The following is a 13,029-nucleotide window of genomic DNA, read 5'->3' on the forward strand; positions in this document are numbered from 1 at the left end:
ATAGGCTTGCGGCATGAATGAGAGATGGGGAAAGAAAATGGCTGACCAGCTCTTCTTTTCTGTCATTTGGGAAACACAAGAGTATCTACTTTAAAAACCAATTATATTTAAACTTAAATTAGTCACTTTGAGGCACACTCACCATTTTTTAAAAAATGAGGATAATCATAATATTTGTATTATTTCTTTTGTTTGTAAATGGTTAACTTTTCTGCTCTAGAAACCAAATGTGGTCCTACTTAGTCATTCATCATTCTCATGGGCTCCCTAGAGAATTATGTACCAATAATTGAGACCTGAGGAGCCCTAAACATTTTTCTTTTAATCAGTATATATGATTCACTGTTATATTACTTGGTCTATAGCTCTGAGATTTTTCTGTTATCTGGTTGCTATTTTAAGAATGTCACATAAGGTAAACTATTATTTTTAGCAAAACTGAAATACACCTTTCATATAAAAATGCTAAAGGAACTCCTTGAGATTTTTCAGGTATCTGGATAGAATGTTATAGAGTTCATCTGCTGAATCCTCAGTCCAGAGCAATGATCCCTTCTTCCCAAAACATATATCTACTCCAAGTAGCTTATTCATTTATTCATTATTCATGTATTGAGTGCTTATTATGTGCCAGGCACTGTAAAATATACTGGGGACAAGTTGATAAATGACTCATTCCTTACTCTGGAGTATCGCATAGTCCAGAGGAGGACAAGGGAAGCATACAAGACAAATTACAACTCAGCCTGATAGGAAGCAAAATAGAGTTATATATAAAGTCTTATGAAAGCACTGAGAAAATGTGACCAACCCCCAGCCCTAACTCAGGGAGTCTAGGAAGACTTCATAGGAGTGACAAAATTTCACCTGAGTCTCCAAGAATGTATAGAGGTTGATCAGGTAAAGAATGGATAAATGGATGAAGTGTTTGACAGGATGCTGATAACTGAAGAGACAATTATCAGCATCTGCTGGGTTCTAGGCAGCCTTGAGAATGGTTCTCCTGATAAGAAGAACCACATTTGCAAATGCAGAGATGCATGAAAAAAACACAGCAAGCTTACGGAATGACAAGATATTTAGGTTACCTGGACAAAAGGTCTGTGCAGAGGAAGATGTAAGGAAATGAGGTCGAAATTCAGGTTGAGATCAGCAAGTAAATTCTCTTAAATCCAACGTCAAAGTGTTTGTACTTCGTTCTGGAAGACACAGAAAGGCAAGGTAGATTTTTAAGCGGAGGATTTCAAACATTCAAATTTATTTACTGAGCACCTAGTATATGCCAGGCCTTTTCTAGACTCAGCATTTAACAGTCATGAAGAAACAGACAAGAACTCCTGAATTCATGGGGCTTATAGTCAAATGGGAAAAGGCAGACAATAAGCAAAGTAAGTAAGAAAGAAAGTAAATTTAGTAAATGTAAAATAAAGTAAATATAGTAAATTTAAAGGTGGTAAGTGCTAGGGAGAAAAATAAAAACAGGAAAGAGTGAAGTGAAGTAATTAGATTTGTGTTTTAGAACAACTCTCCTGGATTATTCAAAGAGATTAGAGATAGACTGCAGACAGATATACATGTTAAAATTTCATTAAAGCGTTCATGGCAGGTACGGTAATGCTAGGAACCACAATTACCCAATGGGAATGAAGAGAAAGAGACAGATTCAAAAGAATCAACAGGACTCTATTAGGGATGTATTGTATATAAGATTGAAGAAGAAAACGACGGATAAGAATTATGCTGTTTTCTCATCAAAGTTTGAGTAATCATTAGAAAAGGAAGATCGAGAGTCATGTTATTGTTGTATGATCTCATTAAGGTCATAAGTTGCTTAACCTCTCCTAGACCACTAGAAGATGTTACTCTCCTCATTCTTTGAAACAAGAAGCACTAAATACATTCAACTTCTTGAGATAGTTCAGTATAGCCAACAATACTTCAGCACCTGGGAAATGGTTTCTTGGTATCTGAATAGTCATCCAATGGGTCATCTTGAGAGAAAATATTTGGAAAAATTCCTGTACTTTTTTCTGATTATACCATGAACTCTAGAGGTAGAGACATTGGCCACCAGAAGACATCTTTCATCCTATTTTAGCTCCACAAGTCAGAAGAAGCACTGAAGTCTAGTGGTGTACAGAGAAAACTTACAGTGAATTTTTAGTGAATGGTAACTGATATTACATTTGTTAACATCTCTGGATGTGATGGACACATTTTGGGAGTCAGTGTCCGTCACTTGGCTCAGACTTTTTTAGACTGATATCATGATGCCTCCGGATATATCCCACCCTGATAATGAATGTGCTGGTCTTCTCCGAGTCTCCTTGGTGACTCTCAATGCTCCCAACCACCTGTGTCGTCTGGCATCTGTGCCTGTTGCTGCAGTCCTGGCTGCCGCATCAACCACAACTCCATCCTTGTGTGGGCGAGCTGTGGAGACAGATGGTCCCTCGGTACAGGGTAGGGACTGTCAGTCATGGAGGAGAAACATGAGGCTGGAGCGTGGAGTGTAGATCAAGAGCACGCCTTGCATGGTTCCAATACCCGAAGTTAAAATGGAGCAGCTCTATATCTGTTCCCCCTCAGGGAGTTCCTGGACCCATCTGAAAGACTGCAGATTTTTTTTTTTTAATTAGAGGAAAATGAATAACCAGAGAGGGACTACTCCATTCACTGTGCCTCTCTTTTAGCCATTATCTAGTTTGGACAGTCCATTGATTGAGCACTGAAGAAATGTTGTTTCTAATGTAAAAGGACATTCTGGATGGGCACCAAGGCTGGCTGCACTTCTTCTCAAGGAGAAGGGAACAGCCTCTCCCCTGAAGTGAGACCAGAGTCCAGGAAGGAGTCACTGATTCGCAGGAGAGAGAGTCTCCTTGAAGGTTAGTACAACGGCTCTCAGAGAGAATTCTGGAAGCTACAGCTGACTCCAGCAGTAGTCATTGATTCTTGAAAGGCAAGGGCAGCTTGTGATGGGAGACATAGCAACAACTCTGATTTCTTTTAGCTAGGAAGAGGGCTTTATCTGGACTTCCTTTTATTTTGACCATATGCTTTTTTACCGCCTTGATTTTCTGTATTAGTTTTGGGCATAAGGGAAAGAGAAGGATTGAGGGAAACCTAAGGACATCTCCTTCAGTGGGAGTTTAGAACTGCATCTGAGAAACTTCATTCTTGCTGCTGAGTCTTCTTGCAGCAAAATGAACAAATAAAACTCATCTCTGATCCATGCGAGATGAAATACCTTTTTGTTCAAGGAGGGTCTCTGTCACCTGCTGGCTGTCTAGCTGTTGGTCTAAAGAAAGGAGTGTCCAATGTAAGGTAGTTTTCCAGAGAGAGAGAGAGAGAGAGAGAGAGAGAGAGAGAGAGAGAGAGAGAGACAAGGATCTTGGAGACAATCCAATCATCAAAGTATCACAGTGTTGTCCTGTGGCTGGATTTCTAGTTTATCCTCATCTGAGCTTTATCATCCCTATTTTGACCTTTTCAATAGATACTCTTCTCTCTCACACAGACACCACCTACGGTGTGAGGATCTTTGCTTACAAAAGTGTGTGCAAACCCTCACTTGCACAACTCATGCAAACAGCATGGGGAAGAGGAACCCAGAAAGAAATATACTGGGCGGGCACATAGCCACGTGGGCTCAGAGGTACTCGAGCTTCCACCAAGACCAGGAAAGCAATAGCCAACCTGCCAAACGACGCGCAAAGCCCTACACTTTGCACCGCATTGCAGGTAAAGGCAGACACAGGAAAGGTGAGCCTAGAGGTAATCACATGAGTCTGGGGACTTCCTTCAGCCACCTCGAAATGTATTGCTGGTAAAATCCTAAAATGTGAAATTAATTTCTTCCCTGAAAGGGATGAAGAGAGAGATCAGATGCACATGGCATGAATGGCCCAGAGCAGGGCAAGAAAAGGAAAAAGGCAAATTTGGGACAATAAAAATTGGCAAGGAAGAGGTGAAAGGGAAGAAGCCAGTACGTGACTGATCCTAGGACTCTCAGTAGCAGTCTCCAAATCAGTAAAACAAGCTGAGGCCTCCCTGGTTCCTCTTCTTGGGTTTATAAAGGTGCAGACCCCAGGGAACGACTGGCTGGGGGCGGGGGGAGGGCACGTATTATCAGTCTAGATGCAACAGAAAGGACAAAATAAAATACAACCCATTCAAATGCTAGCAAAAGGACCAACAAGAAGACTCCCTGAGATCCGTGGAGAAATTCATCCAGGACCTCAGATCCTGGCTGCGCTGTCCCCGTCCCCTTCCACCCTGTAAATGACCAGATAGTCAAGAAATTCAAGGATCTGGGCAACTCCTAGGGACTCCTGCGTTCTAATCCCGGAAAATACTCAGACTTCCATTGCTTCAAGTTGACAGAAGACAGTACTGATGAGTGTTATTTGGTTTGGGCATCCCTTCTGAAGAATCAAGTCCACATTCTGTACCAATGAGATTAAAACAGTACATTCCTAATTTCTGAAAATCATAGCCAGAAGCCCCATTTTCTGTGCCTGGGTGACTCTCTGGGTTGCCAGCCTGTCAAAGCTTTTTAAAAGGCAGGGAGCTGTGTATCATTTGATCCTGAGGTAACCTTTACGAGTCAATCTCTCACACAAGCCTCTCCCTCCTCGGCAGACAGATGCATCATGGAGAATTTGGCAAGGTTCAATCGATAACTGAAGTGATACAAGTAATGACACCAGTGTGAACACTGCTGGCTTAGATATTTCCTGTTTTTCAGAAGGAACAAGTACCCACTATTCCTGTCATTTTAAGGGAAAGAAACAAGGACCATTATTTCCTTGGCTTAATATTAAGTGGATGCCCACAGAATGTTGTCAATGAAAATCTGTGTCTAAGTGATAATATATTCTAGAATGCTTGGCCCACAGTTTTCTCAAGAAACAGCTCTTAAAATAACGAAGTTTATGACATTTCTGAATATCTTCGTGTTTTAGAATTCAGGGCGGTTGTTGCGGGGGTGGTTGCGGAGAAAGCCCCACAGGTTACCCGATAGGCTTTTAGTGTGACTACTGACAACGTAACAAATCCATGAAGGCCCAGTTCACGTCCGCATCATTCTCACTGATAAAATAGGACTCACAGATAGCTCACTGTTGAAAAGAAGTTGGGAAGGAAGAGTTCTTGTTATTATAAATGCTCAGCCTGTGGATGACTGGCCATAATCACATGCCAATGTTACTTTAATAGTTTTCAGAGTCATAAGAATGGGTTTTTTTTTTCCATAAGGGCTTTTCACTTTCTTTGTAGTTAGGAAATCAACCTACAAGATGGCCAAAGGAAAAAAAAAAAAAGATTGAATTTGCAAAGAAGGCAGTCTCATAAAAGGAGGTCATCATTGAAAACTGACACAAAGTTGTGAGTTTGTTTCTGTTGGCTTTTTTTTTTTTAGAAAATAATTTTTGGAGATAAACAGCTAAAAATTTCCAAATTGGCAATTGGGTTTTCTTGGATCTGTTTGTATTTCAAACATGGCCAGGAAATGGAATACATACATAAACAAAACTAAACGAAAAACCAACTCTGCTTATTCTAATTGGATGGGCAGAAGAGATGGAGGAGGGGCAATAGTGGATGATTGACAAGGTGGCCTGGGATGTACCTGGACCTTTGCTACCTAAACTGAGGTTTGTGGATCAACAGTGTGAACACCATCAGGGTGCTTGTTAGAAACACCGAATCTCAGGCTCTACACCAGACCTACTAAATCAGACTCTGCACATTTAATAATGTCTTGTCTGCATGTTAAATTTGTAAGAGTTTAATTCTATAGTTAGTGCTGTCGACACAGAAGAGGAAAAATTTTCATGAGGTATATAAATTGGAGTCATTACTACCTAAAAAATGTCTAATGAGGAAAGCTAAAGAAAGGGAGAGAGAGAGAGAGAGGTGGCACATACCTAAGTAAGCTTATGATAATAGCAGATAGTTTGCAGAGCACACTTTGAAAGAAAGCTGATTTCTTCTTGCTTTGACTGTGTGAATCTGTGCAATAGCATTAGAGGCTGAGAGGATGATAGGCTTGGAGTTAATGCAGACATTTACATCTTGGTGGTATGTAAACATTTAACCAACAAACAACAAAGAACCAGAGAATTTTTGTAAATTAGCATAAAAATCCAAGTCAGCTCAAGATGCGATGATCAGTAACTGACACGGTAGAAAGAGAAGAATCAAATAAGCTAGGGAGCCAAGCTGTCCTGGTGTCGCTCTTTGGCCATATTTGGTTCTCAAGTCTCACCAGTCTGGGGCTGAGGACGGACTGTCAGTCAACATCAGCACCACATCACCTCTTAAGCAAAAATGAATTAATAGATGTTGGGCATCTACTGTGAGCTGAGTCCATTGTTGGGCTCCAGAATGGATTTTGTTTTTTTCTTTTAAGTCTCATAGCAACCTAAAAGAGGAATGAATTCTCATTTCCATTTCCACTAATAATGAGGAAATTGTGGTTTAGCAAGGATAAAATAATTGCTCAAGGTCACAAAGCTAACAAATGAAAAGAGCTGGGATTTAAAATCAGTTTAGTCTGAGTCTGAAGGCTCTCCCAACCGACCTGCGCTGCTAAGTATAGATGTCATAGAAGTAAGTTAAATATTTAGTAAAATATATACAGTTATTACGATGCTAGGATTTATGCTAAACCAAATGCTTCTTTTGTCTTTATATAGTCTTGAATTAAAAGAAACTTTTCGTGTATTGTTAAAAATAGATATCTGAACAGGGAGGGCCCCAAATGGTAATTTTAGTAAAAACTCCAGCACCCACAGTCAGTGGCACAGATAGATGACACCCATTATAGGATCCCGCCTGAATCAGGCTTGCCTGCAGTTGGCTGTGCCACTCTTTATTTGCAAGTGTGACTGCCAACACATTTTCAAAGGATCATCATCATTCACTACATCAATACGAACCCTCTTTCATCATAAATTGTCAGGGGACTTACCTTGGGGAAATAGAAGGTGGAAAACTAGACCACTGACATGCGTAACCCACAAGGAATATGTATTGGCCCAAGAAATAATTAATGATTTAAAGGTGCTGAAAAGCTTTGTGATTGCCTGTGCACGAGTGCATGGACGTGCACACGTTCCCACACACGCAGTGAGTGAAAGCTTGAATGGACGTCAAACTCCTGGCATAATAAACACAAAGGACCAGTGAAGGTAGTTCTGGACTTTCACTCCAATCAGAACAGTTTAGCTTCATCTGTTTAATGTATTGGGATTCCATGTAAAATTTGTTGGTGGTATTCAAAAGCTTCTACTGCTTCAAAAAAAAGAAATACTTGAAAATGATTGTGTTATAGATCAAATCCCTCACTTTGTGGGTGAGAAAGTGAGAAAGATTCAGAACCTATGACTACTTTGCGCGTGCCTGCTGGATGCTAGGCGCTGCGCCAGAGATGTCAAGGATGTCTCCATTCCTCGTCTACATGCTGACCAAGAAAGTTACGCTGAAAGAGATGAGTTAGCTTGCCTAGGGCACACAAATGCTCAAGACAGACTGAAGGCTAGAGTCCGGGACTATTAACTAGCAAGTTCTGTACTTTCCCCAGAATGCCTTATTGCTGGTGTGAAGACAAGACACTTTGGTCTTTCCATCCTATTCCCAGGTTGGGTCATCGAACTCTGTTTTCATACTCTTCTCTGTCTACATGAAGAATACAATCTTAATCCATAGGATCTGTGTACTAAGCGGTTTAGCAGATGATGCACAGATTCACACTAGTCTGTTTCTTCCCTTTCCGGCCAAGAACACCAACAAATGTTCAAGCTGCCATCTTGACTCTGGATTTTTTCTTTCACCCAAATATGTAAGTTTTACTATGGGGTAGAGACTTCTTACTGTTGCAGTAGACCCTCACTCACAATAAAATGGGCCATAAAATGTATCTTATCACTTAGTTTTACACTTAAGGAGAAATAGTATTCTCCTCCATATGGTTAAAACATTAAATGCTCACAAAGCCACTTTGCTCATTCACCTCACATATGGGAAATAAATCAATATATCATGTGAATGAACTTCAATATAGTCTTAAACTTGACCCATGTTTAAGTTTCACCCACTGAACTTGATGTTACAATGGATTAAATTTATTATTTTTCCATAATGTTATTCCCACTTAAATTGCAAGATAGGGCAAGATGTGGAAAAGAGAGAAAGTATCCTAGTTAACCACTATTTAAGGTAAAAATCGATAAATTCTGAGATACAAGTTAATGAGGAAGGGTGGTCCACTCAATGTTATTGAGTGAATAATGACTGAATAATCATAATTTAGTACATTCCTGGCACATTTTCCTTTGTTGCAGTGGTGCCTTGCAGTTTAAAGGGGTAGGATGTTGGGACAGAGAAATAGAAAGAGGAGCAATACAGAGTTCTGCAGCAGATAAAATATGTACTTGACATTTCGGGTTCCTTTTCTTTCAGATTCAGAAGACTGAGCACTTTTGGCTCCCCAACAAATATCTGGGTGGTGGACTAAAGTCTAACAGTTCAACCTATGTGATTTCACCAGGGTTAGAAGTGAATTTGTGAGCTAATAGTCCCCATGTTCAGGGGAAGAGAGTAAAACAGATATGAAAGGAAGGATCATGACAATCAATCAGTGAGATTTGGGAAAGTAAGCAATGATGAGCACTCTCTCTTTCCTGAAAAATATCCCATGCTCAGCACCTACAACTTGACCCTTTGTCTTTAATTTGACCCTTTGTCTGTGATGACAATGACAAAGCACGTTCCAGCTCGCAGAAGCTTCCTGTGGCAGCAGTAATTGCTGTTTCAAAGAAGAAAATAGTTATAAAGAGAATTTCTTTCCTTTATTTTTTTTCTTATTCATATTTTCAGCAGGAGGAAATCTACATGAAAAGACAGATGATGTAGAAATATACGTTAACATAATAGATACCAAAACTGTCAATTCATTGGAATTTTATAAATTTGCCAACATTTGTCAGTGGGCTCCATTGCCCCAAGTGTCTGGTGTTTCCTGAATGAAAAATAGGTTCTTGAAGGACTGTCACTTATTCCTCAGCCACTTGGAAAATAGAGAATCACGGAATACTCCAGTAGGAAGGAAACTTTGACATCACTGAATTCAATTTCCTTATTATCACAGTTAAAGTAACTGAAACCCAGAGAAGGTAAGTAACTTGCCTGAAGCCAAACAGTATCAGTCTTCAAACTTCTCTCCCTCTTCTTTTTCTATCTTTGTCCTATGTCTTAGCTGTTATCAGATGAGTAATTTATAAAAGGTTAGAGTTGGAAGAAATGTTAAAGATGACCTGTGTTACCATTTTCTCCTTCCCAGTGTGTACCTACCCAGTATTTGCTTGAACAACTCCAGTGACAATAGATTCACTATAAAAAAAAAAAAATTCTAGGGCAGTTTTTACTAACACATAAACAATTTCTAAGAGATTTCTAATTTTCTTTAAATGTAAAGGTATTAGAAAAAGTAATGAGTTGACCAACTGCCAAATTCCTTTTAACCCTTTGATTACAGAACAGAAGCTGTAAACATTATGATTAATGCTGTGATATTGGAGACTCCAGTGAAACAGATCAAGTTCAGTTTTGCATTAAAAGGACCCTTATCAACTTGAAAGAGTTCATTTTCTCTCCTAAAGAGTGACTTGAGCCCCAGGGAAAATAGGGCTGTGTTAATAGGATTATTTAGTTTCCCCAATTTTTCTTATTTCTATTTAATATTACCAGTTTCTGTTTCTCTCCTAATTGAACTATGGAAGGAACAACTGCCTTGGCAATAGATCAATATCTCATTTTTGGAAGTTAATTTTTTTAAAAGAAACTTGGGTTCTTTTAGGGGAAAAGGGCATGATGATACATAATGAAAAATACCATAACCATCCTGGCAAATTCTCTATGTGAAATTTCAACAGAATCCATCAATTATAGTAAATGGCCAATAAAAATGTTCAATCAAAAACTCATTTTAAGATACATTGTTAATGAACTGTATATAATGATGCTTAATCAAAACTCGACATGATCTCATGGGAGAAAAGTTCCACAGGACCTCAGGAGCACTACTGTTCTGAACAAAAGATAACAATAAAAGTGTATAATTAATAGCCTACGGTCATGTGGCACTCTCTGGGGAAACTCATTTTCATAACAAACTCTATTGTTTTTCAAAACACAGAAACTGTTCCATAAGAGCACTAATGCCACAAGCAAGAAATCACCATTTTTCAGGCTGTTTTTACTTGACATGCGACTTTTTATGGTTGTACCACACTAAAGCATATCTAAGATGCAAAATCAGTGAATGAAGCTGCTGACCACAAAGATGGAAAAAATTCACTTCTGCCTGTATTTTACATCTTCACAATCTAGAAATGACACACCATTAAGGAAATGATTCCAATAGGATATCTGTATCAGATTAGTCTATATGGAGCATTTATCTCTTCTTGGAGTGACAGTGTAATAGTGATGGATAACACAGGCTACCGTAAGATCCTGAGATACAAATGAAAACACTCATGGAAAAGTTTAGAGTAAGAAATACAGTAAATCATGAAAGCCACTTTATTAAACATTACCTGAGCTGCTGTTTTAAAGCTAGTATGTGAGTTTAGATCATTGTCAACCCTCCAACTTCAGTGTATCTATTATTAGTAATAATATTTTGCATCTAATATATATGCAGCCCATATATAGACCCCCAAAATATAATTCTATGCCAATTTTATTGACAGGAAAATAAAATAATTAAGGTACACTTGCCAAGAACATATTGGAAGGCATGTGGTCCTTTTATGAAGGTTATCAATCAGAAACCAGTACTGCAATATTTTACTGTGATAAATTTGGGCTAAAGCCATTGGCTCAAATGCTGATATATAGTTTATTTTTCATAAATAGGCATATTAAGTATGAGACCTAGTTCTAACCGTGTAAACTAAAATATATTAATGTCCCCTATTTTAGCTGCATCCAAACTCAGAATTAAGGACATGGTAAAGCCGATGTATGTTTTCAAGCCCATCACTTTAGTTAGAGTCCTGTGATAGTTAATACTCAAAAACTCTGTAAATCAGATGGCCTCTTGACCCAACCAGCAAGAAAATCATAGCTGAAGAATGGAAAAAATCTTCCGTTTTTCCATTAAGCCTCATAAGCAATATGAGAATGGTTAGTTAATCATTCTCAGAATGGTTACTCATGAAAACATTAATACTGGACACATGCAAGCACTTATTCAAAAAGACTCTACATTGAGAGCAGAAAACCATGGACAAACAATTCCAGTGACTCTGTATTGTCAAAAACAAAATAAAATGGAACAAACTTAAAAAACAGAATCTGTGATTTCCTCCAGGGAAATCTTGATTATATATATGTATATAAATATATATATTATTTATACATTTAAAATTATTTATACATTTTTATATATATATATAGAAATTATTTATGCATTTAAATAATTTAGGCTTTCCCTGAGATTATCTATAGACAGATAGGTATCTATTATCTACAGATAGTTAATCTCAGGGAAAGCCTCAGGCTTAATCAAAGGTCTGCAGATAAGGTCCAAACAGATTGGCAGTAGTTATACTACAGTCAGAACCAGAGAAGGGGAGAGCATGTCTAGGCAAAGACCCAGAAAGACAAGCTGAAGTAACAAAGATTTACTGGTGAACACCACCTTTTAATGAACTCCTCATTACTTCCTAGAGGTTCCATTCAGAGAAGGCCATTTCTAACCTAGCTACAAGAAAATGGGTGTGGATCCTTATAAGAGCCCTATCTCTCCTATGGATGCCTTCTAAAAGCAGAGTAGGCTCAGGTTTTAGTATAACGTCTCTTCTGAACTGGAGGATGAACCAGTCAGGGTCCAATTAGGAGACAGAAACTACAGCAGTAATTTAAACAGAAAAATGTAACATACAGAGTTATTAAATAGACAAAAAGGATTAATACTAAGAGGAGTAAAGAGAATCCTAAAGATTACTGGAAGAGGAGATGATGGGAGTAGCTGCTACTCCTAAGAATGAGAGAGAATATTCAAGAAAGAAACAAACTTGGAAGTCCCCATCCCTCTCCCCTCAAGGCTAAGAATGAGACCTTGTTGCAGACGGTGTGGCCGCGGCCCACCAGATGACACTGAAGCTCACTGAGGTACCACAGGCTGGGACTGGCAAGCAGGAAAGAGCCTGCTGGAGTGCCAGAGAAACCTGCTGGGCGGGGGGGCACTGCCGTGGGTGAACGCTAGTGGGTCTCCCTGACTGCACTGTCCAGGAAGCTGCCCACTGGAGTGCTGGTAATCCTCACTGAGAAGTCACTTGCTGGGGTGCCTGCAAGACTCTCTGAGAAGATGCTGGTCAAAGTGCCAGTAAAACTTGCTGGAGAATGTGCATCACTTGGTCTCTCACATGAAGGTATCTGCCAGCCACTGCCCTACAGAAGCAAGAAGAAAAGCAACAGAAACAGGAGTGCTTGGAGAGTTCCTCCAGCATCTTCCACTGATAAAGCTTAACATGAAGCTAGATGGTGAAAGAGAAATCTGTATAGGATCCAGATTCAGTATCAGAAATCAGAACAAAGGAGAGTGGGTTTGGACTGAGAAAGCAACATATTGATAACTGGCACATGAAGATAATGAATCTGGCAAGAACATTCCAAATCTGATCTTCTGAACCATATCTTTCCTAATCTTCAGGTTACTGGAGTTATCTTCACTGGAGACAGGACACCAGGACCGCCCACCTTCATGAAATCAAAAGACTAGGGATTGAAACTAGGAAAATAGTGTAGGGAACAAAAAACACAGCATAAATCTAGAAACAATAGGAAAATTCGTTGTTACCCATAACCTTGATGATACAGAAATGACTCTAAAAGAAGACATGCCACTCACAGAATGGAGATACTAGGTCTCAGGCGAGAACTAGAGTCAGCATTTGCAGGAAGCTGAGAGAGTGTTTGCGCCCTAGGTAAGTTTTCTTGCCTCACTCTAAACCCAGT

General features: G+C 39.2%; 1 long non-coding RNA gene across 1 annotated transcript in view; it reads right to left on the reverse strand.

Annotated features, from left to right (window-relative positions):
- LOC123619552 (uncharacterized) overlaps positions 1-13,029 on the reverse strand; it is a 155,509-nt gene that overhangs the window by 35,005 nt on the left and 107,475 nt on the right. Inside the window, exon 3 of the long non-coding RNA XR_012510534.1 lies at positions 1,089-1,199. This is a non-coding gene — a long non-coding RNA (uncharacterized LOC123619552). The remainder of the gene's footprint in view (positions 1-1,088; positions 1,200-13,029) is intronic.

This window comes from Camelus bactrianus, chromosome 2 (assembly GCF_048773025.1).
Source record: "Camelus bactrianus isolate YW-2024 breed Bactrian camel chromosome 2, ASM4877302v1, whole genome shotgun sequence".
Classification (NCBI taxonomy): Eukaryota; Metazoa; Chordata; class Mammalia; order Artiodactyla; family Camelidae; genus Camelus; species Camelus bactrianus.